The sequence below is a fragment of the Platalea leucorodia genome (genome assembly GCF_965183815.1).
Source record: "Platalea leucorodia genome assembly, chromosome: W".
Classification (NCBI taxonomy): domain Eukaryota; kingdom Metazoa; phylum Chordata; class Aves; order Pelecaniformes; family Threskiornithidae; genus Platalea; species Platalea leucorodia.
In genome coordinates, this window is record NC_138859.1 from 37,643,856 (window position 1) to 37,670,784 (window position 26,929).

General features: G+C 45.2%; 1 long non-coding RNA gene across 1 annotated transcript; it reads left to right on the plus strand.

Moving 5' to 3' along the window:
* The first annotated feature begins 792 nt into the window (after positions 1-792).
* LOC309602033 lies at positions 793-3,798 on the plus strand. The gene is made up of 3 exons (XR_014230618.1): positions 793-909; positions 1,077-1,350; positions 3,077-3,798. It is a non-coding gene; the product is annotated as an uncharacterized lncRNA (long non-coding RNA).
* Positions 3,799-26,929: the final 23,131 nt, after the last annotated feature.

Below are 26,929 nucleotides of genomic sequence, written 5' to 3' on the forward strand. Positions count from 1 at the left end.
ACCCCGCGACCTCGGCGGAACGCCGTCCAGACCGTCCCCGCCCCGTGCTCGGGGTGCACGGGCCGCGGTTCGGCGGAGCAGCACGGCCCCCAGCAGGGGTCACTGCTGCCGCGGCGCGCGGGGCCGCTCCCGCCTGAAGAGACAGAGGGTGGCAGGAGCCCGCGCGGAGCTGGTAGGAGTCGGGACAGTCGCTCCCTCCTTTTCGGGAACCGGCACAGCTGAGTGGCGGCCTGCCGGAGGCCGCCCTGGCAGAGGAGCAACAAGGGTCCGGCTTTGCCCGCGCAGTGAGGTGGCGCCGATGCCGGATGGGATGCCGTGAGATGCGAAGCGGTGTGGTGCCGCGGCTCCCCTAGCCCCGGGCCGGCTCCGTAGGCTGCGCCGCTGCTGGGGGCAAGGCGAGCCGGCGGAGCGCGCTGCCGCCGAGGCAGGCGCTGAGCAGCCAGCCCGTGGGCAGCAGCTTCTCTGCGAGGCAGGTGGCGTCCGCCGACCCCTGTGTCGTGTGTGTCGTGGTGCCGCTCCGCGCCCCCAGGCCGCCGCTGCCTGCCCGCGGGGGAGCACGCCCAGCGCGGAGGACGGGACGAGGCGAGGCGAACGGCGGCGGGCTTGCCCTCGTTTGGGTCGCGCCCGGCAGCGGCTCCCCCCTCGCCCCTGCTCCTCCCGCTGAGGCAGCCGGGGAAGGAGGCGAGCCACGGCGGTGGATAGCACCCTCTGCGCATGGCCGCGGACAGTCGAGGGACGCCAGCCCCACGCCGGCTAAACACCGCCACCACCCGGCTCCGCTAAGAGGGCTCTGCGGCCTGAGGTAACGCGCTCGTCTGACTGAGGCTCCTCCCCCCACCCCACCCCTCGCCGCGGTGGAGAGGGCTCCCTCGGCGCCCGCTCCTCTACACAAAGAAGAGGCGAGGAAATGTGCGTAGACGGGGCAGGTGGGCGCCTTGGTGCCTCCCTGGGGCGGCGGGGGCGGGAGCCGTCGTGACAGCGAGCCGGGGGGCGCAGAGCAGCGAGCTGTCCGCGGACGAGGGCTGTGCCCTGAGTTCTTTCCTACCGCAGGATTTTTTCCTCCCCCTTTTACACAGGGAGCTTCCGGCACCCCTGTCCAGGCTCTTCTGCGGGATGGCCGCAGCAGGGGACTGCCCCGCAGGGCTGGGCGCTGTGCCTTAGCAGCCGTCGGCTTCCAGCCGCCCCGGCGGGGTGCGGAGCGGAGCGCGGCCCAGTTTCGGCTGAGCCTCAGCCCCTCCCTCCTCTTCGCTTCATCCTCGGCCATCGCAGCGGGGATGGGCTGTTTCTGCGCTGCCCCGGAGGAATTTTATTGCGAAATTTTGCTTCTGGATGAGTCCAAGTTGACCCAAGGTAAGGGCGGGAGGCGCCCGGCGGGGCTGCGGGGGAGCCCCCGAGGAGAGCTGCCACGAGGTGCGGGCATCCAGTGACGTTTAACTCCCCATCGAGTTTCGGTAGCCGAAAAGGGAGCAGCGATGGGGAAAGGGGGTTTTGGGATCCCGCAGGAGGTGAAAAAATAATTTCGTAACTTTCGTTGCAGTCTCTCAAGGGACAGATTAATCGGGAAGACGCACGTCGGTAGGGCAGACATGGCTTTGGAGAGTCTAGATACTCATTTAAATGAGCAGGTGCCGAACACTCTGTAGCACCCAGGATACTTAGTATAAGTATTTTATTTTTTTTTAACATGCTGGGAAAAAAAAAAAGTCAGAAGGTAGCTGCGTGCACGGGCTGTTGCACACCTTTGTTGAGTCACTTCCGCTCTCCCTCTGCCTTTGGCCACTGCTCCCTGCGGTGCTCTCTGGGGCTGCTGGCCCCTCTGTGGAAGACGACCGCCGGGAGCGGGCAGATTCGGGCGCACCCTCCCGACTCCTGGCCTAGAAGGCAGCAGCTCCCGAGCGGAGGGAGGGGCGACAGTCTCGCTTCATCTCTGAGCCCAGCGGCTGGTAGCCTGGTCGGTGGGAAAAGCTGTGCACTACTGCAGCGGGCTCTGCACTCTTCAAAGTAGTCATCTGCCAAACTAATGAGTCCTGACAGAGCATGTGAAAACGGAGTTTTTTCTAAAGGCCCTTTAACTTGGTCGGGTTTGGTTAAGCCTGATGACAGGAAGTGGCATATCTTAGACAACTGAAGCTCTTGTTCGAAAGCACAGGGACTTGAATTTATTATCGACATAAGAACATGGTTTCAGTGTTAGATCAGAAAAAAAAATAAATCAGTTTTTCTAAATTTATTCTAGGAAATGGCTTTTCTATTTTAGCCAAGACATTCAAAGAATAAAAATCATCCTGTGATAGCCTGTATGTTTCAGCTTGAATGATTAAAGTTTGATGAAGCATCTGGGGAAAAAAAAAACTAAAGAGAGGGAGCCAGAATAAATTTAACTACCAGCCCTACATGTATTGAGAATTGCCAGGCTTTGCTGAATCAAGTACCTGCAAATAGACTCATAAATCCATATTTATCACAGAGTAGTAAGCAAATCCCAGTTATGTTTGAATTCAGGGCCTACCTAGGGTCTTTGAAATCTAAGTTTAGACACTTGTGGAAAAACTTACATTTATATATGCAGATGTGGGTATATATATTATGCACGCATATATGTTTTTGTTGCCTGTAAATGTGCAATCAGGTTATTGAAACACTAACCTGCAAAGATAGTCCTACGGTTAGCTTCGTAAATCCAAACCTGAAAGGTGAGGGGTTTATGAAGTGTCTAATACAAATAAATGCCCCATGGGAAAGAAAGGGTCTGAAGATGTAGCTTTTTTTAAGAGTGTATGACTTGCAATGTTGGGAAAGGTCTCGTTAAAGTTGAGGGTGTGGTTTCCTGCCATATTTAGTGTGGCCTGACTGGTATGATGCTGAAGGTTTGGTCCGTTCCACCTGCCCCTTTTCTGTTGAATCTAACCACTGAGCAGTCATAGGGTGAGTTGGAACAAAAGTAACAGTTTTTTATTATTTTGGGGTAGGCACTGGGATTGCACAGCAGAGGACTTTAGGGAAAGGAGAACCTCTCTTTTTGTAGTAGTCTGGGTGGTTTGTTTTTTTTATTAAATTTGTATAATGTGTGTGGCAGGTTGACCCTGGCCAGCAGCCAAGCACCCACACAGCTGCTTGCTCAGACACTCCCGACAGCGGGATGGGGGAGAGAATAAGAAGAGCAAAACCGAGAAAGCTCGTGGATCAAGATAAAGACAGTGGAAAATGTGAAGGAAAGAGGAAACAAAAACACCACCAAGCAAGATGCAAAGGCAATCATCACTCACCACCTCCTCTGCAGGCTGTCCCCCTGCAGCCCATGGAGGTTAACGGTGGAGCACATATCCATCTGCAGCCTGTGGAGGACCCCACGCTGGAGCAGGTGGATGCACCCAAAGGAGGCTGTGACCCCGTGGGAAGCCCACGCTGGAGCAGGCTCCTGGCAGGACCTGTGGACCCGTGGAGAGAGGAGCCCATGCTGGAGCAGGTTTGCTGGCAGGACTTGTGACCCCGTGGGGGACCCATGCTGGAGCAGTTCGTGAAGAACTGCAGCCCGTGGGAAGGACTCATGTTGGAGAAGTTTGTGGAGGACTGTCTCCTGTGGGAGGGACCCCACGCTGGAGCAGGGGAAGAGTGTGAGGAGTCCTCCCCCTGAGGAAGAAGGAGCAGCAGAGTCAACGTGTGATGAACTGACTGCAACCCCCATTCCCCGTCCCCCTGTGCTGCTCGGGGGGAGGAGGTAGAGAAAATTGGGAGTGAAGTTAAGCCTGGGAAGAAGGGAGAGGTGGGGGGAAGGTGTTTTAAGATTTAGTTTTTATTTCTCATTACCCTACTCTGATTTGATCAGTAATAAATTAAACTAATTTCCCCAAGTCGAGTCTGTTTTGCCTGTGATGGTAATTGGTGAATGATCTCTCCCTGTCCTTATCTCGACCCACGAGCCTTTCATTATATTTTCTCTCCTCTGTCCAACTGAGGAGGGGGAGTGATAGAGTGGCTTTGGTGGGCACCTGGCATCCAGCCAGGGTCAACCCACCACACATGCTCAAGTCCTACACATAGAATCATAGAATGTCCTGAGTTGGAAGGGACCCACAAGGATCATCGAGTCCAACTCCTGTCCCTGCATAGGACAACCCCAAAATTCACACCATATGTCTAAGGGTGTTGTCCAAATGCTTCTTAAATATTGTCAGGCTTGGTGCCGTGACTGCCTCCCGGGGGAGCCTGTTCCAGTGCTCCATCACCCTCTGGGTGAAGAATCTTTTCCTAATGTCCAACCTAAACCTCCCCTGGCATATCTTCCTGCCATTCCCTTGGGTTCTATCATTGGTCTTCAGGGAGAAGAGATCAGCGCCTGCCCCTCCTCTTCCCCTTGTGAGGAAGCTGTATACCATGATGAGGTCTCCCCTCAGTCTCCTCTTCTCCAGGCTGAACAGACCAAGTGACTTCAGCCACTCCTACACAAACTAAACAATCCCAACTCCCTCAGCCGCTCCTCATAAGACTTGTGCTCCAGACCCTTCACCAGCTTTGTTGCCCTTCTTTGGACATGCTCTAGCACCTAGCAGGGCCAATAGCGATAGGACAAGGGGTAATGGTTTTAAACTAAAAGAGGGTAGATTCAGACTAGATGTAAGGAAGAAATTTTTTACTATGAGGGTAATGAAACACTGGAACGGGTTGCCCAGAGAGGTGGTAGATGCCCCATCCTTGGAAACATTCAAGGCCAGGCTGGATGGGGCTCTGAGCAACCTGATCTAGTTGTGGATGTCCCTGCCAATTGCAGGGGGGATGGACTAGATGACCTTTAAAGGTCCCTTCCATCCCAAAGCATTCAATGATTCTAAAAAATAGTGCTCAGAAATAGTGCTCAGAGAGGAATTTCAGGGAATACTTCTATTGTGGTTTAACCCCAGCTGGCAGCTAAGCACCACACAGCCGCTTGCTCACTTCCCCCACAGTTGGATGGGGGAGAGAATCGGAAGAGTAAAAGTGAGAAAACTCGTGAGATGAGATCAAGACAGTTTAATAGGTAAAGCAAAAGCCACGCACGCAGGCAAAGCAAAGCAAGGAATTCATTCACTACTTCCCATTGGCAGGCAGGTGTTCAGCCATCTCCAGGAAAGCAGGGCTCCATCAGGTGTAAACAGTTACTTGGGAAGACAAACGCCGTCACTCTGAACATCCCCCCCTTCCTTCTTCTTCCCCCAGCTTTATATGCTGAGCATGGGCATAATTTTTTTTTGCAAGTGTAGGAAGTAACTAGGAAGGGCTAATAGAACAAAAAATCAGCCAGTTCTGTCACTGTTGACATGAGCGCTTTCTCTGCAGTGCTTTCTGTCTTATTTATTCTTTGCCTCAGATTCTGTCTTCCCAACACTTTGTGTTCTCACTTTGACTGCTAGTTTATGTTGTATTTACAGAAATCCATAATTCAAAATAGTTGGGGATGTTAAAGTAAAATAAAAAATGCAAGGCAAGATTTTAAAAACCTATTGTTTGGGCATTCAGGCAATGCAAACAGTTCAATTAAAACATTACCTTTACCCTCATCTTCAGAAGGGCCATAGTTCTGTTTACTTGGAAATGACGACCAAGGCAAGCAGCTACATTCTATCTGTTGTTCCTGACTAGAGAAATCAGGAGGGCTTCTTTGCAAATGAACCCCATTAGAGGCTTTTAAGAAGCTTATGGTACAGTCTCTGTCCCTGCCTTACTGTCAAAGTGAACTAGAGCAGGAGCACCTATTTTTAGCACTTTCCTGATTGTGCTAAGGTTCTGCTAAGTTTTTTGCATAGCTTGGGGTTGGGTTTTTTCCCTTTTTCTGGAAGTTAGTAGAATGGAGAGGGGATATTGGGGAGAAAAAGCTACCCATTCCACCTGTTAATCTCTGTTTAGCAGATCTAGTCCTAGTGAATTGAAGAAGCTGGATAAATTCAATCCATGTGTGCTAGTCAACAAAATCTGTTCAAATGCTACAAACAAACCTGCATATGTAGGTCTTGGGTGATTCTCTTCAGAAATGTGAACTTACTTACAATACACTCTAAGCAAGGTTGAAAGCAGCTCAGACATAGTAAAACAGTGTGCAGTATGAGAAAAGCGTCTTTTTAAACACATGGTGATTAATAGCAAAGCTCTGGCTTTCTCTGTGAAGAAATGATTTAAAGACAAACCAATATCATTCTGTAAGGAAGCCCTGCAACTGGAATCACACTCTTCCTGTTTCTTATTATCTCACTGTATAAAACATGTTGTTCCCGAGCTAATGGAAATAATTGATAGGAGGAGTAGTTTGTGAGAACTTGGGCAGGCAATTTCTGGTGCAGTACCTTGCTTTTATTGAAATTCTATCTTGAAAAAGAGTTCAGGTTATCAGGAATAGCTCATTGTCTCTTCTCTTAAAATGAAGTATTAATATTTTCACATAGTTTCCGTATTGGTGTAGATTTTTCTGGTTATAATTTCAGGAAAGGCCTTGTGTGAGATTTAAAAAATACAAATATCTTTGTAAATCTAGGAGCACTTTCCTCTGGAAGTCAATAGAATTTGTGCCTCTGAACTATTTGGAGTGTTAGTATGTGATTGAAAGCATTACAGTAGTTCATTGTGTTACTCTTCCTCCAGCCCCATCTTCCTCCTTTCCTCTGACAGTAACTGAACATGTTTTCAGCCTTCCTGGATTGCAAAGTTGCACTCAACTAGCAGGATGGTAATGTTTTGCCTTAATGCTTCCAGTTGTGTGATTATGCCCTGTGGTACTTTCAAAATTCCTACTTCCCTCTGTTATGCTTTAAAGAAATTTATACTGAATACAAATATCTGCACTTGTTTCTAATTTTTATTGTAAATAAACCACAAATAACTTGTATCCAGCTATTTCCACCATATGGTCTTGAAACTATTTCAAGTGAGATGAGAGATTTTGTATTTAAGGATCAGACTTGTTTCTCATAAGCAAGGAAAATTGCAGGTGAGATTTCAGAAAAAAAAAACCAAACCCTCTGTAGTTCCATGAACTGATGGCAGAACTAATGGCAATTTGTTGTTAAATCATTTGGTAATCTGTGATTCCATGCTGTTACTGCTTTATAACATTAATTTTTAAATTTAAGCAAACAATCCTAATCTTAAGATGCTTTACAGTTAAAGTCCCCATTTCGATGTTATAAACCCATATCATCAGCTTGTAGATGACGTGAGCACATGCTCAGGAAACCTGTGAAGTATTTGTATGATTTGCAGATATAGATTCAGTCCGGACTAGGATTCTTTGGAAATCTTACCACTGAACAACTGGCCTTCTACAACAAATGTAGTCTTGTCATAATGAAAAAAAAATCCAAGGTGGAAGGGGCTGCCCATCCCATTTCTTCTCTGTAACATAGAGAAGGCATACAAAACTAAGGCTTATGATCTTAAATTCTCCATTTGTTTATTTATTAGGAAGATAATGTTGTAGAAAGCCAGACTGTCTTCTCCCTTTCAGTTTGAACACCGTGCAGAACAAGGCTACCTTCTGTGTCTCAGGGTAAAAGTGAATGGGTCTAGGGAGTGCTAACCTGTACAGTAACATAACTAGTGGAGAAATTCATGTGGGTATCAACTCACTGAGAGTTTACTGTAGGGAGAAAGAATGAAACATTAGGGCATATGCTCATTAGGCATTGGCTCTATATCACTGTAAGTATGAGTACTAAATGCCTTGAATGAGTAGAAAGCAATCAGCTCATTAGCATTGAGTAAGGCTCCATCAAGCGTACCTGGGTAATCAGCCCTGACCTGGGAACAGTCTCTGGCACTGAGGCCAGCTGGCACAAAACAGCCAAGAGCTCTTTGAGCAGCCCCTCTTCCTGGCAAGACAGGGCAACAAAGCTGGTGAAAGGGCTGGAAGGCATGTCCTATGAGGAGTGGCTAAGGACTTTGGGTTTGTCTAGTTTGGAGAAAAGGAGGCTGAGGGGAGACCTCATTGCTCTCTGCAGCTTCCTGAGGAAGTGGAGAGGGAGGTGCTGATCTCTTCTCCCTGAGATCCAGTGATTGATAGCATGCGTGGGAATGGTTCAAAGCTGTGTTGGGGAAGTTTAGACTGGGCATTAGGAAGCATTTCTTTACCGAGAGGGTGGTCAAACACTGGAACGGGCTTCCTAGAGAGGTGGTCGATGCCCCATGCCTGTCAGTGTTTAAGAGGCATTTGGACAATGCCCTTAATAACATGCTGTAACTTTTGGTCAGCCCTGAATTGGTCAGGCAGTTGGACTAGATGATCATTGTAGGTCCCTTCCAACTGAAATATTCTTTTCTTTTCTTTTTGCTTTTTTCTTTTCTCTTTTCTTTTTTCTTTTCTTTTCAGACAGAGTGGCTGCATGTGAGCTGCTTGGGGTGGCCGCTGGAGTGCTCTGGCTCCTGAAACCTGCCCAGGAATGCTCTGGAGGAGTGCAAGTTTGCATGGGCCAAAAACATGCCAGGGGCCATTCAAACAATTTAGGAGACAGACCATCACGTTCCAGTGCTTGGGAACATTCCTGAGCATGGTTTAATATATTTCTGTCATCATACTTGGGTCATCCGAGTAGCATCATGTTTAGGTAACTGGGTGGAAGTTCTCTGACCCAGCATTACTGACTTAAATGCTGTTGAAGGCAGAGGAAGTAATGCTGTCTCTGAGTCACCTGGACCTTGATAAGCAGAAAAGATGGGTCTTGAAGAGGTGGAGACACACTGTTTCTTCAAATGCCGTGACACGAACCTTTAGAAGTGCCGAGAGAAGAGGGCAGAACTGCCGACATGTATTGGGTTTGCATGGCAAGGTTTTGGTAGCAGGGGGGCTACATAGCTTCCCCTATGTCCGATAGAGCCAATGCCAGCCGGCATATGGGGAAAAAAACCCAAACCCTGCGCAATTGCAGCTGGAGAGAGGAGTGAGAATATGTGAGAGGAACAACTCTGCAGACACCAAGGTCAGTGAAGAAGGAGGGGGAGGAGGTGCTCCAGGCGTCAGAGCAGAGATTCCCCTGCAGCCCGTGGTGAAGACCATGGTGAGGCAGGCTGTCCCCCTGCAGCCCATGGAGGTTAACGGTGGAGCAGGTATCCACCTGCAGCCCATGGAGGACCCCATGCAGGAGCAGGTGGATGCACCTGAAGGAGGCTATGACCCCATGTGAAGCCTGCGCTGGAGCAGGCTTCTGGCAGGACTTGCGACCCCGTGGGGGATACACGCTGGAGCAGTCTGTTCCTGAAGGACTGCACCCCATGGAAAGGACACACACTGGAGAAGTTCGTGGAGGACTGTCTCCCGTGGGAGAGAGAAAGAGTGTGAGGAGTCCTCCCCCTGAGGAGGAAGGAGTGGCAGAGTCAATGTGTGATGAACTGACCACAACCCCTATTCCCCGTCCCCCTGCACCTCCCGGGGTGGAGGAGGTAGAGAAATCAGAAGTAAAGTTAAGCCCGGGAAGAAGGGAGGGGTGGGGGATAGGTGTTTTAAGATTTAGTTTTTATTTTCTCATTACCTTACTCTGATTTGATTGGTAATAAATTAAACTAATTTCCCCAAGTTGAGTCTGTTTTGCCTGTGATGGTAATTGGTGAGTGATCTCTCCCTGTCCTTATCTTGACCCATGAGTCTTTCGTTATAGAATCATAGAATCATAGAATCGTTAAGGTTGGAAAAGACCCTTAAGATCATAGAGTCCAACCGTTAACCTAGCACTGCCAAGTCCATCACTATACCATGTCCTCGAGCACCATATCTATCCATTCTTTAAATACCTCCAGGGATGGAGACTCAACCACTTCCCTGGGCAGCCTGTTCCAATGCCTGAGTACCCTCTTGGTGAAGAAGTTTTTCCTAATATCCAACCTAAACCTCCTCTGGTGCAGCTTGAGGCCATTTCCTCTCGTCCTATCACTCGTTACAAGGGAGAAGAGACTGACCCCCACCTGGCTACAACCTCCTTTCAGGTAGTTGTAGAGAGCAATAAGGTCTCCCCTCAGCCTCCTCTTCTCCAGACTAAACAACCCCAGTTCCCTCAGCCACTCCTCATAAGACTTGTGCTCTAGACCCTTCACCAGCTTCATTGCCCTCCTCTGGACACACTCCAGCACCTCGATGTCCTTCTTGTAGTGAGGGGCCCAAAAATGAACACAATACTCGAGGTGCGGCCTCACCAGTGCCGAGTACAGGGGCACTATCACCTCCCTGGTCCTGCTGGCCACACTATTCCTGATACAAGCCAGGATGCCATTAGCCTTCTTGGCCACCTGAGCACACTGCTGGCTCATGTTCAGGCAGCTGTCAACCAACACCCCCAGGTCCTTTTCTGCCAGGCAGCTCTCCAGCCGCTCTTCCCCAAGCCTGTAGCGTTGCATGGGATTGTTGTGACCCAAGTGCAGGACCCGGCACTTAGCCTTGTTGAATCTCTTACAGTTGGCCCCAGCCCATCGATCCAGCCTGTCCAGGTCCCTCTGTAGGGCCTTCCTGCCCTCCAGCAGATCAACACTCCCACCCAACTTGGTGTCGTCTGCAAACTTCCTGAGGGTGCACTCAATCCCCTCATCCAGCTCATTGATAAAGATATTGAACAGGACCAGCCCCAACACTGAGCCCTGGGGAACACCACTCGTGACCGGCCGCCAACTGGATTTAACTCCATTCACCACCACTCTCTGGGCTCGGCCGTCCAGCCAGTTTTTAACCCGGCGCAGAGTGCACCCATCCAAGCCATGAGCAGCCAGCTTCTCCAGGAGAATGCTGTGGGAGACAGTGTCAAAGGCCTTACTAAAGTCCAAGTAGACAAGTTATATTTTCTCTCCCCTGTCCAGCTGAGGAGGGGGAGTGATAGAGCGGCTTTGGTGGGCACCTGGCATCCAGCCAGGTTCACCCCGCCACACCACGTGTACATGAAGAATGGTTTGTGTGCCTGAAGGTAGGAGGTGGAAGCACCCTGCGGGCTTTGCAGCGGCAGCATGGTTTCTAAAAAAGAATATGGAATTAAGCTCTGTCACACCTTAAGTATCCATGTGAGTACACATACATGTGTCCATATCCTTGGCTAGCAAACAGTGAATGAGACCAAGTTAAGGCTCTTTTGTTTTAAAGGATCACTAGTCCTCAGCTTTACCAGCATATCATTCCTTCTAGCTCTTACACCTCTGTAAGGCCTGCATAATATACTCCCCTCTGTGGTATGAAAGTCTGCAATCTGAAATGATAATATGGCCTGTCATCGGTGTATGTGTTTGCATATAAACCATACAGAAACACACATAAATATCAATCATAGGAATATTGTATGTTTATTCAAATCTTTACATTTATGTATAAGTGTGGCATGAAACAAAGCACAAGCTCTCTCAATGGATAACATACGCACATACACAACAGGACCATCTGTCCTGTATGTGCCTTTAATAATGGTCTGTGAATTCTAAAGTGTCAGCATTTGTTAGAAACTGTACATTTAAATATGAGAATCACCCTTAAGACTAAAAATGTACGTAAGGTATGACTGCAAATTAAAATGAGCGGTGAAATAAATTACAAATCCCTTTCATAGTCATGTTTAGGCTATGCTTCTGGCCCGACAATGCTCTGACAGTCTCAGGAAGCCAAATTAGACAATGTGCCCTTTTTGTGTGTGTGTGTATGTCTAGTTACCCTAGAAACCATAATCTTTATCTCTGAAGCAATGGGGAGCTGTGAAGGAGGCAAAGCCACTGAAATTTCTGCCAGGATCCATCCTTATCAGTCATTTAGTAAATTACTTCATGCTTGTAAACTAAATGAAGTTCATTAGATATTTTGAAATCGCTGTGCGGAATTTGTGGGTCATAGCCAATGCTCTGATTCAGAGGTAAAGTTTATGGTTGACTGTGTTATTCAGTTGCAATTGAATATTGATATAAGCCAGAGTTGCAAATATAAACTAAGATTTTACATATCTGCAGATCCTTCCATGAGATTTCAATGTATCTATCTCATCACAATTCATCCCAACAACAGGTTCGTGTGGAAGCAAAAATATTTAGTCCCAGCCTCGGACCAGGAAGCTAGGGCAGGGGGGATTTGTTGAAGTATGCAACAGGAGTCACAGCAGAGTCTCCTCGGTCTCCCGGCACCTTCTCCTGGAGCCACTGATATCCCGCAGAAAGTGGAATTTTCCACTGAGCAAAACTATGAACCACCTGTGCTCTGCAAAGAGAATCTGGCAACAAGGAGAAGGAGCTAAAAGATAAGAAAGTATTTGTTTTGTTAATGAAACCTGGAAAACTAACAACTATACCCTTGAAGAGGAGCTAACAGACTGATAAAAGGGAACATCCTGGCACCAAAGGCTGGATGATGGCCAAAGAAACATGAAGTCAGATAAAACTGCAGTAAGTGGGTGAAAGATAAATGCGGCGAAGGGAGATCACGACCACCGACTCAATTCAGGACTGGAAAGACTTGCCCCTCCACACACCTGAAAGGAGCATGCGTGCTAATTTACATAGCAAGCAAGGCTAATTTAAATGCAGTAAACCAATAGTGTATGAAATGTTAATCACTAACCAATAAGTGTAAATTTGGGCGGGTTTATACTAATCATGTAGCAAGATAAATATGCTGTAGTTTTGTACGGAGGTGTGCTAGATTTGTGGAACTGCCACCTAGCACCCATCTTCGCGCAAATATGAAGAAAATAAAATACCTCTGCTCTGTCTGTTAATTGGCGTCTGCACACTGGCCTGATGACCCCGCTTTTGGACAACACCACTGCATGCACTGCTCCAGTCGACAAGATTTCAGGTTGCTTTTTAAGACTGGCTGTGAAAACTCGTATTTTTATTCACGTTGTTAATTGACTTGAGAAGCGGTTAAACTATTTACAGAGATGTTGTTTCCCAGGACTAACAGAAATAGGGGGGGCCTTGCCACAAAGTAAACATAAGTGGGCTGGCTTTTTATATAGTGGTAAAGAACAAGAGTTCTTTCAGGCAGATGGTTACTCTTTAGCTAAAGAAAGCTGATAGGAAGCAGGCAGGTTTAGGGAGCTGTTGGTAGCAGAGTATTTACACAGAATCAAAATGTTATCCTGCTCTACAATATTCCTTCCAGTATTGAGAGGTACCGAGAAAAAGAAAGAAAGATGCAGGTCTGACTTTTTATCTTAAAAGTAATAGGCCTTCTTTTCAGTTCCAAAAATAGAATACAAATATTTCAAAGAGTAGTTTAAAGCCTGGGGATTGCTGTAAAGGGACTCATGCAATACAAATTTTTTCCTAGGGCAAATGGCTAGCTGGAGTGGCCTGGCTCAGAGTATGGGAAGCAGCTGGGTGAGAAGAGGTCAGTGAGTGGGTTGGTGAAAGTGTCCCTGGGCAAACAGGATAATGGTCCAGCTTTCATTTCCACACCAACTTAGTCCTTACTTTCTTTCACTCCCATTTTTGCTCTTTTAGCCCATTCCTATGTAAACTCCTCCTAGATCCATTGCCCCAGCCCATGCAGTTAGAAGGGGAGAGCAACAAATCTAGCAAATATTAGGAGGGAGTTAACATAGGTGAAAAGCTTTTGATGGCATTTGCTTACATATTGCCGTTGAATGTGGTACAGGAACTGTATCCCATGGCCTGATAATTCTGCAGAGGATCTGCCTTTGTCTCACTCTACCTGAATAGAAGAGCTTTAGCCCCTTTTTCACATGGCTTGCTATTAGCTATTTGCAACTGTGTTTGGCACAGACCTTTATCTAGCTGTTTCTGGTTAACTTTGCAAAACCCTGAAAATTCCCATGTCATAAGGTAAGATCTGATGTGTTGTGTTAGCTAGTGTTTCGTTAGCTTTAAAAGGGTTAGTCATCAGTGCTGATAAATGTCCTCTTCTGTTTAGCTGAAACATGCCTTTCATCTTTGATCCTGAATAAAAGGTTCTGGAACAGTTGGACTCATGCATACCCTCTTGCAGGAACCGCCTTGCCCTGTTTGCAGACCTCAAAACACCCTCTGTGTTATTGGAGGTATTTTATATCAGGATTTATTAGCTACTTTGCATTTTCAGCAAATTGATTCGAGTTGACAGAAACAACCCCTTTCTCCCTGCCTCCCACTCAGATGAAAATATCACCCCTTTAGTCACAGAGTAGGTAAGTAAGTCTATCTTTCCTCATCTGAAGTTTTTTTGCAGATATTTTTTCCAAATCTCCTTGTGATGGACATTTGGTTTGCTTGGTTTGCTATACAAACATGGAATTTTTTTTCGGGTTTGACTTGGCAGCAGCCAGGAAACCCACCTGCTTGTGTCCTCCTGGCTGCAGCATCGCAGCAGGGTGGGCACTGCGGGAAGGAGGGACATCAGCTTATGTAAAAAGCAGCTGCTTGTGGGAGATGCTCTGGGTGTGCAGCCTGGAAGGCAGGGATGGAGGCATTGATTGCACAAGTGGTGACTGTGACACCTTGAGAAATACAGGAGCTTTTTTGCAGTTGGAGCAGACCTAAAGCAAATCCTCCAAGATGCTGAAGGAACAGAGTTTCCTGGGGACCCAGAGGAGATTGTGTGGGGTTTCTTCAACATTCACAGTTGCTGAACTAGCGGGCAAGGCTGTAGGAAAAAATACATATTTTTCTACCTCTCACTCTTTCTCCAAGAAAACATGGTATTTGTGTCCAAGCATCTTCACTTTGTTCACCTCATGCAGCACATTTGAGTGTTTCTATTTAAAAAGTTACCTTTTTTGATGTTATAATAAAATACAACTTTAGTAATCAAAAGCCTGTGGGTATCTATAGTCCGTCTCGCTTTCAGGAAAGGATAGGGCATGCTCACCTCAAGGCTCTGCCTCATTCAGGGTCATGTCAGGCTGCCGCTTGCTGTTGCTTGCCAAGGATCACAGATAGAAAGTGGGGAGAAATGGCCTTGTTGTAATTGCTGTCCCTGGTGGACAGATGGCTCAGAGTTGATTGCAGCCCCAGAAACCAGAGACGTATCCTTGGATCCTGACTCTATGCTGAGGCTCAACTTCAGATAACTACAAATGCAGCTGCCAATAAGATAAGGCACATTTTCTTACTCCTTGCAGCTTCTTCGGTCCTTGGAAGAATGAGTCATTTCTTTCTCCTGCTCTAATCCATTTCAAAGTTGCAAGGAGGAAAAATATCATTAAAAAACATCAAAAAATGTGATATTTGTATTTATATGGGCTTTATACATTCAGAGGTAAACTAGCTGGCTGTTTAGACAATTATACAATCAAGCCCCATAATAAGAATATTTAAATTAAAAAGTGTAAGAGTAACTTTTAACTTAGTTGGAATAGCAAAGATTCATTTTGATCTCCAAAGTAGATAAAGAATTTTTCCCCAACATTGGACACTTTTAAGATTCAGCTGGACAGGGTGCTGGGCCATCTTGTCTATACCGTGCTTTTGCCAAGAAAGGTTGGACCAGATGATCCTTGAGGTCCCTTCCAACCTGGTATTCTATGATTCTATGACTTTTTTTCCTATTTTTATTGAGCTATTCTGGTTAAGATTTGGCCTATAAAATGCCTTAGCTTTTCCCCTTTCATCTCTAATACAGCCTTTACCCTGCAAGCATGTCTGTGTGTGTTTAGCTTCACACAGCTTGAATACTCCTGTTAAATTCAGTGGATTCATTCAGAGTGCGTAATGTTAGCATGTGTGAGTTGCAGGATTGAGGCCCATGCTAATAGGAAACAATTTCATGATGTACCACTGCAGGGTACTGATATTAAGGGTTGAGGGATGGCCAAACTGTTTAATTTTTCTATTGTGGGCATCAAAAAGATTGCTCCTGTGAAAAACAGAGATTACCTGCTCCTAAGGGTGCTTGAACAATACAATAGACAGAAAGCAACTAAGATGGCTTGGAAAATCCTAATACCAAGCATATAAACAATACAATTTTAATTGTTTTAGATTGCCATTGTTAGAATTTATTTAGAATTCTTTAATAGTTATGCTATATTAGTTTCTATATAGAATAAAATGCAGAAACATAATATGTATTCACTGAAATTACCCCATCTAAACAGTGGTGTGTGGATTAAAAAAATATATAAGATACTTTCCAGCAGGTTGCCAAGAACTGTATCGACAGAGAGGGAAATGGCATTACTTTTTCTTCTCTGAATAAATAGGAAGAGACTAGCTACTTAGTGATCTTGACAGCCCAGTCTGAAAGTTCACAATATTTGTGAAGAATTAGATGCAAAAGTCTTAAATTTGTTTCTTTCCATTCTTATGGCCATGACAATTAGTGATTCACCCATTCTCTGGGGCTATTGAACACCAGCAGCACCTCTGATGTCGATGTACTCAGTGAATGCGCTGTTAGCACTGAGCATGTCTTGGGATCAGGTTCACAGACTAGGGCTACCATCAGGCTGGGGCAGACAATTGTTCCTCTATTTCAGCATCCTGCATGGATTTATCCCCTTATAAAATGCATCAGAGCAGTTGCAAGAAACCCTGCAGCAGGCATCTGTGGCATAACTAACCTTCCTGCAAAGTTTATCTTTGCTTTCCTGGATACAAAAGGGTTTCCTTGAAGTCACCTAGATTGAGTACTGCCTCTCCCACAGCAGCTTGTGACCAGTCTCAGAGTTACCCTGTTTGCCAGCAGCCACAACTCAGGAAAACACTCTTCCTCTGCGTCATTTATTGCCTGAGCCTACAGCAACAGACAGAAGATCTCAACCCAGGACCTGCGTGCGTGCACGCAGGACCTGGCGAATGGTGAATATGATAATTTTATAGTTTTATTAGTATGAAGAGCTGAAAATGAGTGGCTATACAGCACATTAAAGTGTCATACAGTCACTGAATCCCAGAATGGCTGAGGTTGGAAGGGGCCTCTGGAGATGGTGCAGTCCAACCTCTGCTCCAGCTCCCAGTAGGGTCAGCCACAGCAGGTTGCTCAGGGTGGGTTCTGAATATCACCAAGGATGGAGATGCTACAGTCTCTCTGGGCAACTTGTGCCAGTGTTTTACCACCCTCACAGTAAAATATTTTTGCTTATGTTTAAGTGGAATTTCTTATATTTCAGTTTGTGCCCATTGCCTATTGTCCTGTCACTGGGCACTGCTGTGAAGAGTCTGGCTCTGTCTCCACACCCTCCCATCAGGTCATTGGCTACATCTTTTCCATTCACCTCTCTTTTAAAAACAAAGATCTCACTTTTGTAAATAATCTGCTGGAATGGCATTATAGTAGAAAGGATGCTTTATTGAGTTGTTTACAATGAATGGGTATGGTTTGCATAAGCTAGCAGAGGATAGCTATGACCCATTTAACCAAGATTTTGTACTAATTTAAAATGAGAATGATGTATTATAATATAACTGCTGAATTTAGAGTCTCTTGTGGAACAGGCGGTATCTATTAAATTAAAAACTCCATGTACTGTGTCACCAGGACTTTTTACTATATGAACCCTGAATATATTAACCATGTATATGGGCTTCAGAGATATAGTCTGCTGCTTCACCACTTAAAATATATTTTCAGAATGTAATAAAATAAGGATCAGTCTTTTTATGGTAAGGCAGACACCTAGAAATCAGTATTATTTTATAGACAGGCTATATCTTTCCAATGGACAAGGTAGATAATCTTTTTGGGGGGGGCGGGGCTAGCAAATTCATTAAAGTATGTAAGGTTTGGAAGGAAAATATTTCTTGTTATTAGCTGGTAAGTGTCCCTTTCTGCCAGTAGCTGAGATCTTGATTCTGTATCTTTTTGGTAACCTAGTGCTCCCAAAGAAATTGGTAGGAAATGGATGTGTGAAACAGAGCAGGACTTACATAGATCTATAGCCAACAAAGTACAGAACTTGCTAATAGTGCATTGTTATGGCACTGATATATTGTAGGCAGAGAAGGTGTTGCTACAAGTTATAAAATGATGGTATGAGAGGCTTTGTTAGGAAGAATAAGTATACTAGCAGGTGAGTAAATGGTGTATTGTGTTTGACACAGAGAGTAGAAGAAATGGTTTATTCACCAGCCCAACATGTAGAGATAAAATGCAAATCACCAAGGAAGGCATCAGCCCTCATGATAATAATAATTTCACACCGAAACCTTCCTGTTGTGGTTCAGATCTGTGTAGCTCTGCTTTGGACTCACTCAAAAAACCACATGCACACTGTTGTGCAGCTGGAGCATGGCAAAGCAGATACCTGGACTTTGCAGGAGCCTTCTTACTGTGTTCAGTTTTGGGCCCCTCACTACAAGAAGGACATCGAGGTGCTGGAGAGTGTCCAAAGAAGGGCAACGAAGCTGGTGAAGGGTCTAGAGCACAAGTCTTATGAGGAGTGGCTGAGGGAGCTGGGGTTGTTTAGTGTGGAGAAGAGGAGGCTGAGGGGAGACCTTATTGCTCAACTACCTGAAAGGAGCTTGTATCGAGGTGAGGGTCAGTCTCCTCTCCCAAGTAACAAGTGATAGGACAAGAAGAAATGTCCTCAAGTTGCGCCAGGGGAGGTTTAGGTTGGATATTAGAAAAAACTTCTTCACCGAAAGGGTAGTCAGGCATTGGAACAGGCTGCCCAGGGAAGTGGTTGAGTCCCCATCCCTGGAGGCATTTAAAAGATGTGTAGATGTGGCTCTTAGGGACATGGTTTAGTGGTGGACTTGGCAGTGTTAGGTTTACAGTTGGTCTCAATGATCTTAAGGGTCTTTTCCAACCTAAATGATTCTATGATTCTATGAATCTTCTGGGGAAACTGCAATAATGGTGCTGTTGGGATTTTTAAGATTGAAAGATTGTTTTATTTAACTGGATAGTTGTAGCCAAATATCTTATATTTCTGTAAGGATCTGGAAGGATTGTGCTGTTCAGCCTCCACATTATTAGCTAAATCATCAAATCAAAGCTATGAAACCAATTTGCCATGAAGGCAGGACAGGCCGTCAGGTGGTTAACTGCTGGTTTACTGTGTTATAGATCAGAAAGAGATAAATAGTTGCTTGTGTTTGGTCTTGACTGTGCTGCTGGCATTGAGTGAATACTTCCAATAATACTTCTGCAAAAAAAAAATCCCTGGAAAAATGTGGAGTTTGCCTTTACTGTGGCCATCGTTCACAAACATTCTTTCAAACAAGTCTTTGTGGGTAAGGAAATCTCCAGAGCAGGGAGAATTTTTCTAGGGAACAGCCTTTGCCAATTCAAGACTCAGATTTATCTTCATTCTCCCCTTCCATAAATTGTAGCTACAACCTTCCACCTATTGCTTTTTTCCACCACGGTTTTAAAAAATAATTATTTTCCTCCAAAAAGCTGAATGTCGTTTCTTCAAGATATCCACCATTCCACAAATGTGCTTAAAAATAGTCTTAGATATTCACTTGTTTGTCTTAAAAAATATGATCACAGTGATATAGGCAGTAGCTACAAAGGGGTTAACGAGCTGTAGAGAGTTTCTAGGAGTATCTGATCAGTGCACATACAATCCCACTTTCCTTTGATCATGCACAGCCTCTCTGCAGTCTTCCCAACAGGGTGCCTTTTGTTCAAAAGCCCTGCTGGAGGTGTTCACGAACTGGAATCTCTCTGCTTGCAATGGAACAATCTCCAACTTGCTGGAGACATTGAATTTGGCATTTAAATTAATTTAAAATTTGGTCTTTATTAGCTTGAGAAACTTCAAAACCTCTTATGCTGCTATTTCTCCCCCAAACATTGTTGTTTTAAAATCTACAGGAGTCAAAATGTAACATTACACAAAGCTATGTTCTCTGGTCAGGACTGTTTCCTGGCTGCAAAGCCGATGAGATTCAAGGTCTAACTGTTATTGCTAAAAATCTTAAATGTACATCCAGTAGAATCAAGTGAAAAAATGTTCATTTTGGTTATGAAGACTAAAAGAGTGGAAGCAACTGATTGTTCTTACCATATAATCTCTAAAGGACAAGAAGCAAGTCTCTCCTGTCTGGAGGCAACCATAACTCTGTATAGTTTAATCTAATTATCTTGTTTGCATCATACTATTTTCTTTAAATGTTAATTGTTGAAAATGTTGCAGAGAACACACATCTTGGGCATTTCCCCCTGTGTTTCCAGGGAGATGGAGTTACTTGGGAAATACCAAGTGATAGCTGAGTGTGGCTGGGAACTGAAATTCAGAGTTTAAGAGACCCACCCAAGGACATACAACTAGTTAGATGTAGAGCTGACTTGAAAGGTTATTGTAGAGAACTGCTAGCGTAAAACAACAAGATGTCTCAAACAGCCTGGTGCTAAAACCACAATGCAGAGCGACGGTCACTAGGACCCAGGACCGGACAGTACCTGGAGCGAGGGAGAGGGAGGGAGGGAGTCCTGTGGAGACAGGGCGGCCTTGCCTCGGCCCCATTCCCCATGGTCTGTGAAGCCTCTTATTCCCCCCCACCCCTACTGCCTGGGGGACAGCCCTGGTATCGCTCCTCTTGGTTTGACTGGGCGCTGATGTAATTTTCCAATTAGCAAAACTACTAACCACTTGTGCCTTGGGAAAGGAATTTGGGAGGGAGCTAAACAACCTGTGGAAAACTAATGGCTCTGACCTTGAAGAAGAGCTAACAAGCCGATAAAAGTGAACATCTTGGCACCAAAGACTGGACGGTGGCCAGAGAAGATAAAACTGCAGAAAGTAGGTGAAAGGTAAATGTGGCGAGGGGAGATAGCAACCACCGACTCAATTCAGGACCGAAAAGACTTGCCCCCCCCCACCTGAAAGGAGCATGCGTGCTGATTTACATAGCAAGCAAGGCTAATTTAAATACAGTAAACCAATAGTATACGAAATGTTAATCACTAACCAATAAGTATAAATTTAGGCAGGTTTATACTAATCATGTAGCCTGATAAATGTGCTGTAGTTTGTGTGTGTGTGTGTGCTCGTGTGTGTGCTGGTACTCGTGTTTATGTTTGTGCTCATGCTCATGCGTGATTTGTGGAATTATTATCAGTGAGCATCCTGCGCAGAATCAACATCTCTATAAGAACCTTCACTTCGCCTCACTCTTCTCCTTTTTTCCTCACCGAATACCCTTGTTGGCAGGACCAACGCTGGATCCAGGACTGGTGATTCTCTTTTCCTTCTCTCTCTCTCTCTTTCACTTTTCCTAAGGTGATTAAGTTGTTAAAGTTGTTAAATTGAAGTCAAGTACTGCATGGCCTACCTTGACTTTCCATAAAGCTGCACAGCTGGGGTAGATATAGCCGTGAGAGGGTTGGCGGGTATCAAATATTTGTACTCAATATTTGTCTCTGTAGAAGCTTTCTATTAAAGCTGGTGTTTGTGTACGGACCTTGAGTGTTGGCCCACCTTAATCCACACCGAGAGGATTTGCGAATCTTTGTCACTCCTCCCCCCTCCTCCCCAGGTGGGACGTGACAGTTACACTGATAAAAAAGCAAACAAAACCCTAAAGAAGCCTTTTCCTTTTCTTTGGACCTCTTTATGTTTTAGAGGCAGTTTTCTGGAATAGCCTTCATGAATACCCCCTTTTTTTCCAAGAGATAATTTTTCTTGATGCCTCATACCTGCTTTTTCTAAATGCTGAAGACATGCTTTGAATAGGCTAGTGTTTTATGTCCAGTTCATGATGGAGTGTTGAATAGTCTTGGCTAAAGAGTGGTTAGTACCGCTTGACTGTACCCACTGTCAGCAAGGAGGAGTTTGGGCAGTATGCAACTGCCTCTGTAGGACATCATGGGGTCTTGCAGAGGGGGTGCTCTGAAACCTCTGTATGCTCTGTCCTGTGAATAATGGAAGGATGAAGTTTCATAACTTTTTGACTGTTTTGGCCATCAGAAGATGACGAGGAACTGTGTTGTGCTCCAAAGGGAAGGTAGGACTTTGTTAGGCACTGCTGGGAAATGTACTTTTTGGGAGAATTTGGGAGAAAAGCGAAAAGGCTGCTTGTTTCCAAGAGGAGAAAGAAAGGGCTGAGAAAGTGGTGGGATGAGGAAAGGTTATGAAAGGTGGCCTTTGTCAGCATCTTTCACCTCTTGATTGATGCTGGGCATTGGAGCAAGTGATACACTATACAATTGCTCACCAGCCGCTAACCAATGCCCAGCTTGTCCCTGAGCAGCGATTGCTGCCCCCCAGCCAACTCTCCCCAGTTTATATACTGAGCATGATGTCATATGGTATGGAATAGCCCTTTGGCCAGTCTGGGTCAGCTGTCCTAGCTATGCTCCCTCCCAGCTTCTTGTGCACCTGGCAGAGCATGAGAAGCTGAAAAGTCCTTGACTAGTGTAAACTCTGCTCAGCAAGAACCAAAACATCAGTGTGTTATCAACATTATTCTCATCCTAAATCCAAAACACAGCACTATACCAGCTACTAAGAAGAAAATTAACTCTATCCCAGCTGAAACCAGGACAGTATCCACCCCTCATTCCATACCATTTATGTCATGCTCAGGTCCCACATTATCCAATACATCCTCATTAACCACCAGCCCCCTTCTCATCCTTTGATACGATACACAGGTATCATTCCCTTAGTCTATGGACCACCCCTGTGAAAGCTCTGTAAAATGTCTATTGAGTTCATTTAGTCCATGACTTTGGGCTCCATCTGTGATGGTGGTCACTCAGGACAGGAGAGGTGGTGTGTTGCGTGGAGTTATTGGGCACCAAAGCCAGCTCAGGTCGAGTCACTGCTGCACTTGCACTGCTGCTTTTAAGGCTTCTCCTCCATTGGTTCAGGTGGTTCCTACTATAGTAATTCCCATAACATGCAACTCGGATCATGGGTTACAACAATTTAAAGGTGTTTCCATTACAATCTCCACCCCTGGCCCCTTTGGACAAGACCATTGGGTTTAACACTGCAATGGACTCCTCCCCTTGCCCCTGCTCCGGCTTGGACTTATCCACAGACTGCAGTCCCTTAGGGGTTTACCTGCTCCAAGTGGAGCCTTTATCTATGAGCCACAGTCTCTCCAGGGGTATACCTGCTGCGGCATGGACTTATCCACAGCCACAGTCACTTAGAGATACACCTGCTCCAGCATGGCCTTACCCACAGACACAGTCTTCAGAAGTAAACTTGCTCCAGCATGGCCTTACCCATGGCCACACGCTTTGAGGTGCTCCAGCATGACCTCACACACAGCCACTGATGCTTCAAGGTGTACCTTCTCCAGCGTGGACTTATCCTTGGGCCACAATCCCTTCGAGAGGTATACCTGCTGTGGCACAGACATAACCATGGCCACAGTCGCTTCGAGACATACCTGCTCTGGCATGGGCTTATCCATGTCCACAGACTCTTCGGGGTGTCCTGCTCCCGCATGGACTCATCCACAGGTCATAGTCCCTTCAACTCGAGTTCACACTGGAGTTCCAGCCTGTCCAGTACAGCAGCACAGAAACAGCAGCAATGCCCTGGCCATCTGCCAGCCCAGGCGCATGGCCATTGCTGTTATCAAAATGTTCCCAGGCACAGCACAGTAAGATGATAAGCAGTACAGCAAGCAGCAAAAGCAAAAAGCAGCCAGTAACGAGCACTAGACTCTAATATACAGGAAGGCAAGAAAGCCCCATGGCAAGTACAGAAGCCTGCTGATTAATACCTAAACAGCACTAACAGCTATAAATTCGATCTAGCACATTCCAATTAAATCTGTCATTATCTCAAACCCTTTGTGCCCCACGTTGGGCACCAAAAAGGACTGTCATGGTTTAACCCCAGCCAGCAACTAAGCACCACACAGCCGCTTGCTCACTCCCCCCTGGTGGGATGGGGGAGAGAATCGGAAGAGTATAAGTTAGAAAACTCGTGGGTTGAGATCAAGACAGTTTAATAGGGAAAGCAAAAGCCGCGCACGCAAGCAAAGCAAAGCAAGGAATTCATTCACTACTTCCCATCGGCAGGCAGGTGTTCAGCCATCCTCAGGAAAGCAGGGCTCCATCATGCATAACGGTTACTTGGGAAGACAAATGCCATCATGCCGAACGTCCCCCCCTTCCTTCTTCTTCCCCCAGCTTATATACTGAGCATGATGTCATATGGTATGGAATAGCCCTTTGGCCAGTCTGGGTCAGCTCTCCTGGCTGTGTCCCCTTCCCATTTCTTGTGCACCCCCAGCCTGCTTGCTGGCAGGGTGGATTGAGAAGCAGAAAAGGCCTTGACTCTGTGTAAGCACTACTCAGCAGTAACGAAAACATCCCTGTATTGTCAACACTGTTTCCAGCACAAATCCAAAGCATAGCCCCATACTAGCTACTATGAAGAAAATTAACTCTATGCCAGCCAAAACCAGCACAACTTCAAAAGTGCAGTTACCAGAAAGCTTAAATCTAACTAGAAAGCTTGTACACTAGAGAAGTAGCTAATGTTTTAAAGAACTTTATTCCAGCCAAAGGGCTATAAACATGAAATAGGGATGTTTCAAAATATTTTGAACTTCTCCTGGAAATAGAAAACAAACATAGTTGCCTTAAATAACATTTTCAAGAAAAATAAGTAGAATAGTTGCCAAGATTCCTGTTACATATATGCTACAGGATTACAGTTCTATCTGAGATGGCGAATCACTAACAAATATCCTTCATATTAGTATTTTCTAAGGACCCAAAGAGGTTTCCTCAATTTTTGATAACAAATTTGTGCAACAAGGCACACCAATTTCCTTCTGCAAGGACAATTACTCCAATTCTTAACAGAGTCAATATCCATCTGCAGTCATGTATAATATCAAAACACTACTGACATGTTTTATGACATCAACAAATAAGCTATACCTACTTGGAAGGTAATACCTTACTATAAAATCTGCCTAAATTATTGTTTAGCTATGTGAAGACTAGTCAAAATAACAGTCCTGGAAAAGCGATTGTTTTCTTTTGGACACTAGAGCTGCCATTGCTTTATTATCTCAAAATATGTACTCTCCAAAATATCTCTCTCCATTAATGTATTACAGGGAAACATTAAAAAAAAATTGTGGGATATTCAATGTCCTTTCCTGATTATCTAGCTATTATCAGCCTACAGTAAACCTAAAGGCTGGGCAGCCAATTTCCACATTTTCACACAACAATGCTCTTATCTTAAATCATAAAGACATAAAAGGAGAACAAGACAGCACTGGTAACAGTGAGAAAACAGAAACAAACTATAAGAAACAAGTCAGTTTAAGCAACTACAAAGAAGACATCATCACTAACACCTCCAGACAGCATGGTCCAGGGTAGACTAGCCAGCTGCTACCAGCTTCTTTACTTATCTTACTTCTGGCTCTGATATTGACCTGTTGCATGACCTTAGAAAAGTCACTTGACCTCTTTGCACCTCAGCTTCTCCACCTGGGAGCAGAAAACCCCCAATCTTTTCCTTTCCCTGACAAGCTCTTTTAAGGCCACAAAGATCCAAGTACCTCTAAACTGCACTCAAAGCCTTAATCTTTTATCACCTCTGCTCATTGTTTTAATCTGAAATACAACTTAAAGCCCACTTCTGTAGTACCAAGAATGCATTAATAAAAATGGCAATTCACGAATGTTGTATTTGCTGGTTGTAGTTGCTGTCAAACTTAGCAAGCCAGAAATATCTATAATGAAAACTAAGCAATGCATTTTCAAAATGCAGTTGAGAGACAAATACCTACTTCGTGCCTTTATTTCAGATTCACTGAAGAAACCAAGTTGCCTAAGACTCCTAGAGTCACAGAGCTCAGTCTTCTGCCCTTAGAAGCAAACAGAACTAAATCCACTACAATCAAGTCAGTACACAGACAGTAAATAGCTATTAAGTTGTAGTTTTAATTTCTAGCAGACATGCATCTGCTTGTAAGAAGGGAACAAAGATGCTTTTATAACCACTTAAAATCTCTGTTCTTGTAATACAATACCAAAAATATAAGTTCCTATGTAGTTATAAACCCAATTAAAAATTAAAAGACAGAAGAAAGACCAGATCCAGGATCTGATGTTCTAAGGACATCTTTGATATAGAATAAAATACATAAACCCAGTTATAATCTGTACCTTGTGCCAAAACTGAAATGCTATAAAAACAAATATGAGACCCTGAATTTTAGATGTGTATATGCTAACAAAGGAGTTGAAACAAAACATTCAGAAAAGGCTTATACATCTGCTTTATTTAAAGGTTAAAATGGCACATAACAGACCATTGCAAATTTTAAAGTCTGTTTTACTAAGAAATAATTGTACAACTTCAATGGAAAACTCTAGAATAAAAACAAGACAGATGATGATCCCTGCACAGTTTAAAATGTCACAAACCAAGACTCAGCTGAAAGAACCAGTTCTGCCCTCCTCCAGTTGTGAAATGGATCAGGACACTGATCCAGCTGAAGACTAACCCGACAAAAGGAAAAACAGGGGTTATTCTTAATCTGAACCTGCAATGCTCTATTCTCTCCCCTGTCCCACTGCAGCAGGGGTGTGGGGTGGGAGTGAGTGAGCAGTTGTGCGGGTGCTTGGCTGCTGGCCATGGTGCCCACCACAGTCCTTTTTGGTGCCCAACATGGGGCTTGTAGGGGTTCGAGATAATGACAGGTTTGATCAGAGTGTGCTAGACATTTTATAGCAGTTATATGGCAGGGTTTGATAATGGCTGCTTTCAGCCTTTGCTGTTTGCTGTGTTGTTTTGTTTTGCCTGGGAGACCTGTGATAAAAGCAGTGGCCTTGAGCCTGGTCTGGCATTTGGCCTCTGCATTGCTGCTGTCCCAATACTCCAGGAACCATCTGGTGGAGACAATCAGAAATTACACCTTCCCCCTCTTCTCCAGAATAGATCTTTCCAGCCTTGTTGCAATGGACCCTCAGTTTCTTGAACATCTCTACATAATGTTCATACTGGTGTGTGCTGTGAGTCTGATTTTGATTTTCATATCAACTGCTTGTAAGGATAACAATAGAGCCCCTGTGGCCCCCCACTGCTTCCACCCCGCGCCCATTGCTGCCATCTCAGTCTCTGAATCCAATAAT